This window comes from Limulus polyphemus, unplaced genomic scaffold (genome assembly GCF_000517525.1).
Source record: "Limulus polyphemus unplaced genomic scaffold, Limulus_polyphemus-2.1.2 Scaffold1247, whole genome shotgun sequence".
NCBI classification, from domain to species: domain Eukaryota; kingdom Metazoa; phylum Arthropoda; class Merostomata; order Xiphosura; family Limulidae; genus Limulus; species Limulus polyphemus.
Window position 1 is genome coordinate 121,945 of NW_013666857.1, and position 6,030 is coordinate 127,974.

General features: G+C 31.8%; 1 protein-coding gene across 2 annotated transcripts in view; it reads right to left on the reverse strand.

Annotated features, from left to right (window-relative positions):
- Positions 1-6,030, reverse strand: part of LOC106462779 (cAMP-dependent protein kinase type II regulatory subunit-like) — a 103,420-nt gene that overhangs the window by 15,229 nt on the left and 82,161 nt on the right. The gene's annotated exons all lie outside the window — the stretch shown is intronic.

Here is a 6,030-nt window from a genome sequence, read left to right on the forward strand (position 1 = left end):
TATATATATATATACAAAGTAGGGAGTATATACTGTATATATATATATATACAAAGTAGGGATATATACTGTATATATATATATACAAAGTAGGGATATATACTGTATATATATACATATATATTAAATTTTAGGTACCTCAGTTTCTGTAGTTTGATTTTCTTGCTTCAATATTTTTTGTAGCATTAAAATTTTCTATATTACTATAGCTAGATAGGTTACATATATGTCGATCCCTATCTGTTTTATGAAATTTAAATTTGCTTATACTTGTTAATAAATAACAGATAACCTCCATTGTATGCAAACAATTCGAGAACTGATCTTTACGGGGTTTGTTATATTCATACAAATCCGAATTTTGATGGTAATAATAAGTGAAAAGGAAAGTTATCGGATAGATTAATACATATCTTGTTCTTCATTCGATATAAAAACAAAAATATATTTTAATTCAGTCATAGAAGTAATTAATTAACCGATATTGCATGTGATGTTAGTCAAACCTACTGCATAGAATGTATATTCGTTGATTAATTCGCTTGTTTGGAATTATATCAATAATACCAACACATATAACCTATCAAACTAGCAATATATTGATATAATTATTAAATTAAGGAAAATAAAAACTTTTCAAAAGAAATTCAAGAAATCGCAGCAACAGAATGACGTAACACTGGGTTACAAGTTACATGGTGGTAAAATCTAAAACGTATGCTGTTTTTGCAGGTGTTTGGGAAATAGGACTCATATAGCAGTGGCTATACATGATATACCAGACTTAACCTCCCTTCACATACCTCCTAAACTGATGTGAAAAGCAGATGTAGATGCTCAAGCTCACAAAATCCCACATCGTTGCCACCTTCCTGCAACCGTTTGCAGCCAGTTGTGGGAAAGTGGCTACTCTTAACTGAAAACAAAAATACTATTGGGTTGATCAGTAAAAATGTATCTCCTCGTGATGAAATTCCAACCCATTCAAGTAAGTTAGACACTAGGAAAATAACCAAAGTTGTAGAGGTTAAAAACAAAGTAGAATGTCTCCGCCAATATTTCAAACTCCATTTAACTGTCAACTAAAAAAATTGGATAAGCACGGCCTGTTTCATAAATGACAAGTCATATGTTTCAAAATTGAAAAACAGCTAAAGTGGGACCGAAAAAAAAATGCAAGATTTAAAAACAACGTTTCGCCACTGTTAACGTGCCATCATCAGGTACTCTGCACAACTGCACACCACACTTGGTGACGTCAACCACATAACCCTGAGCTAGCATAAGTATAAGCCTACTCCTTGTGTTATATTTATTAGAGGTTTGTATTCTTTTATTAAAACTGCTTCTTTTATTTTACGTTTATTTATAATAGGTTCTCGACAAACAAGTTTAGTAATTTTATTTTCATTACGATGTTCTGTATCTTTAAAATGTTAGTAGATATGTGACGGATATATGTTCATGTTCAGCTATTCCAGTATATCAATTTCTACCAGTCTCCCCTATATAGATAGTATTACAGTCCGTAAATTCTACACTGAGCCATTTATTTACCCTACTAACCATGATATTGAGAAAGGATAACTCACCCTTATTCGCATTATCATGGGTAAATTTGATATTAGGATGTAGTGAATTTAAAAGTATTAAAAATTGTTCAACCATTTGTCCAGAAACGAAGTCAGCAAGTGTAACGCCAACATATCTGACAAAAAACATAATCCTAGGTTAACCGTACTTTTAATTTTATAATCCAACATGTTGATAAAGATGTCAGGAAGAAAGGTGCTAATAAACTGACCATAATTATTCTCTCAATCTCATCATAAAATTCCTCATTAAGTTGAAATACAGTTTGTGTTGTTGTAAAAATTAACATTGGTTTAAAACGTATGGAGAAAGTTGTGTTCTTGGATTTTCATTTCGTATAAAACAAGAAAGATCATAATCAATAGATTCATTGATTGGTACTTGTGTAAATAATGAAACAACATCAAAATTAACTAAAAAACTACAAGGATTGAACGTACCTAATAGCTTGGTAAAATGTTCTGTATTTTTTATAACACATTCTCCCTGTAATGCATAAAGTCTCGATATCCAGGCTAAAAATTTAGCTAGGTTATAATTAAACGTTCCTACAGGTTTCCTACTTACATTTTGTGCAATCACCTTGCCAAAGCTTAAACTACAGAGTATGATGTAACTAAACAGTCACGTTATATTGGTTGTACAAAGTATTTATCGTTGATTGACTTGTGACATAGTGTTATGTTAATAACTGTACACGTGAGGCATCGACGCATGCTGAACTGCGGTATATAAATACTTAACTGCCAACTTAAGAGAGGAGTTATGGGTTAGTAGTCCTCATTACTAACACTTCAGTAGGTATTACCATGTACAATTTAATTTACCGGTATCTGATTGGATTTCCTGCTTCGTGTGTGAATGTCGCCCGTTTCGTATTTATGCACTGTCTTGTGTTATTCGTCTTTGCGTTAATAAACAGTTCTATAGATTACTCGTTACTTGTCATTATTGGGCTAGTCGAGAGTATCGTTGACGTATTAATCGTACTGGGTACGTGACTAGATTGTCGTACTGTATATTAAAGCAACTATATCAAAATTAGATTTATTTTCGTGAACATATTTTTCATAAATATAAACATTAAAAACTGGTAAGACAGGTGATGTAATTTGCCCCAATCGGGGAACCTACCATTAATTTATAATATTGATTTCTAACGAAAATGGTTATTAAAAGATTTTTAACCTTTACCAAAAATCGTTAACAATTTTTTACAGTTTCCGTAATCTATCGTAATGGAATAACTGTTCTTTTCTGTTGTTGAATTTCGCTTAAAGCTACACGAATTTAAAAGTGATAAGTCGGAGGGATGGTGGCTAGCTAACGCCACCCACCACTAATGTTTGGGCTGCTCTAATCGAATAATGGTGTTGACTGTTACTCTTATAACACCCCCTTTGGTTGAAAGTGAAGTCTATTCGGTGATGGGATTCGAACCCACGATTCGCGGATTACAAGCCGAGCGCCCTAACCACAAGGCTTACAAAAAACGCGAATTTTTTGTGAGCACCGTATTGAAATAAAGTTAGAACTAAGTTGGTTATTCCATAATGATTTAAATATAGAAGTTTACGTAAAATAGATTTATTTTCTTTAACCCCAAAATCGTTTATTATTATTTGAATATTTATAATCTTATCAAACTAAATGGTTAGGTAATTTAAATAAAATAGCTGGCTGTACGATCATCGTTTTAACTGAAGTAGAAATGAAAATTGACCCAGAGGTTTGTGTTATTTAGGTAGAAAAGAAATCTAAGTATGGTTTAGTTTTAAGGTCAATTTTTTTGGAAGCTCCAATAAAATTATTGACAACAATTTCTTTAATTTCTACAATTCCGATTGAAACAACCTATGTTGTTTTCCCAAATCATTTCTTGAACGTAGAAAACTACATATAAAATTTCAGTTAGCTTTATAAATTGGGGCAATTACATATTGTTCAATTTGGGCATAAACTTGTGCTACGCATGTTATGTATGTACTAAAATTACTTGACTACAGGAACATTGTTCAGGAGAAAAAATGATATAGACGGGATTGAATTTTCGACTTCCCGCATAAAGCACTGTGTGCTGTGCCATATGAGCCAAAGCCCAAAAGTTTTTCCACATATACAGTTTTATCAGGTTGAATGCTATATATATGATAAGGGTATATGTTTTAAGTAGACAAATCCTTTAGATGATGCCTTTGTTGTATTATGTTGTTGGACACGAATGAAACAAAAATTTGCTAAGCAGAATACGTAGTTGTTGTATTTAGGTTTAAAGTAAAGAGATGTAAAAAAACGTGGGATGACTATAGACGAAATATATCTCTGTTCACAACATTATGTTTTATAAAAACCTTGTATTTTCGGATAATCGCCATTTTTGGCTAAGATCTTGAGATTTTTTTCTTGATCGAACTCTTGATAAAATGACATTATAAAATTGTTATAAAACAGTGAATTTTTAAATTTATGATATCAAGAAATGTAAAAATCAACTCTCGTCATGTTTTTTTTTGTACATTTCTTGTGTGCATATATATATACCCAAGTCGCATTTTTATATCATCTGAAACCTCTTATTATTTTTTTTCGTGCAATGTGTTAGCTGTAGAGCATCAAAACTGAATGAAGTTGTGGCAGCGACTATTAAGGTTAATTGTTGTAGATTATATAGCGGGTAAACTCTTGCTTCAAATACGAAAGGCATTTGAACTTTAGGCCTGTTGGAATTTGTATTAAAGTGTAATGGTACTGCGTTACTTATAAGCCACGGAAAGGAAAAAAAAATTAACTCAATGTGTTTCCTTGCTTGTTTGTTTATGTTACTGAAATAATTGCTTTTAAATTTAATGTTATAAACATCGTAGCTTTGCATTCCTATAGAACAATGCACGCTAAACGTCGTTCACTTTTGCTCTCGTATAAACGTGAAAGTACCACTGTACAATTAGTCAACAGGAATATTGGATTTCCATGTGAACTAGCACGCATACATGCACGGACTGACAGAGGCACATTGTTCTTTTAATTGCATAGATTTGATATTTTAATTGGAAAATGTTAAATCTCTTGGAAATGTATTTAAATTTATATGAAGAAGGTTAACTTATTTTCCAAAGTGGTTTTCAGAATAGATATTTTATGTGTTACAAAGATTAAAACTAAAACTTGATAAAGTTAATGAAAAATAATCAAGCACGTGTTTGATTTGCAAAACAAGTGAATCCTAAAATCAGGAGTCGAGCGTATAGAAACTGCCATACTCTGATGTTAACTTTAAGTGAGAGAAACTCCGGTAAACAAACTTTTCATATAAAAATTTGTAAAAGTTTCGGGTTTGACCTCTTGTTTCGAAAAATTCATTTAAATCCCCAAAATATTGTTTTGTTGTTGATGAAAAGTCTTCCCAAATCAAGGCTAGTTTTTCTCAGGGTTACTGCATTGTTACCTACATTTCTTTTTATCTTAAGAATGGTTTCACCATGTTCATTACATATATCTAGGACACAGCGCATTTAGTAGAAACATCAATAGATGCTCTTCCAGTATCTCTTATGACTTTCATTGGTTGGGGTCCGATCAATCATATATATATATATATATAAATCAGTCAAACACTTAAGGGTTATCTAAGACAATAGTTACAACGAGAATAACAAACCATTTTATTTTTACAATAACTTTTATTTGTAGTTTCATTTCATTGTATTCTGACGTTTTATAACAAACCTCTCTTTCGGATCCCTTTAATTTTAACAGTAACCTCCTCGTCACTGCACCTTAAACGTTGCCCCCAGTTGCACAGCGGTATGTGTGCGGACTTACAACGCTAGAAACCGGGTTTCGATACTCGTGGTGGGTATAACTTAAAACAAACAAACCTTAAACGTTTATATTTCATGTAACCATTTTACTTTTTAGCTGCATTTGCAACATATATTGATTAATTGAGCATAGAAAGCAAATTTTCTACAGGTAAATCATATTACAAAATAAATTGATCTTTCAACAAAATCTTTACACAATCAGAAGAACTCATTTTCAAATTATTTCTGAACAAGAGATGAACCGATTGAGCACTAAAGTTGTATTGTAGCTTTAATAATAAATTTTTGCTCAAAAGTACTTATGGTGCTTTTTTTATCTTTTATAGAATATTGCGATGATTAAAACGGCTACTAGTTTCTGAATGATAGTTTCCAATGTTAAGTTTAATAAGAGGCTCAAATAGGTCCATATTAAAACATATTACGTTTTATTGACGTTTACTTGCACCATCATGACGTCCCTAGTGATGCTAGACGAACAAAACGTCACGATGTTCTTGATAGTACGTAATCAACAACTTTATAATAACATTCTTGTTGATGTCTGATTAGCAGCAGCATCACGATATTTCTAGCGATGCATAATAAACAACACCATCATCATGTTCCTGGT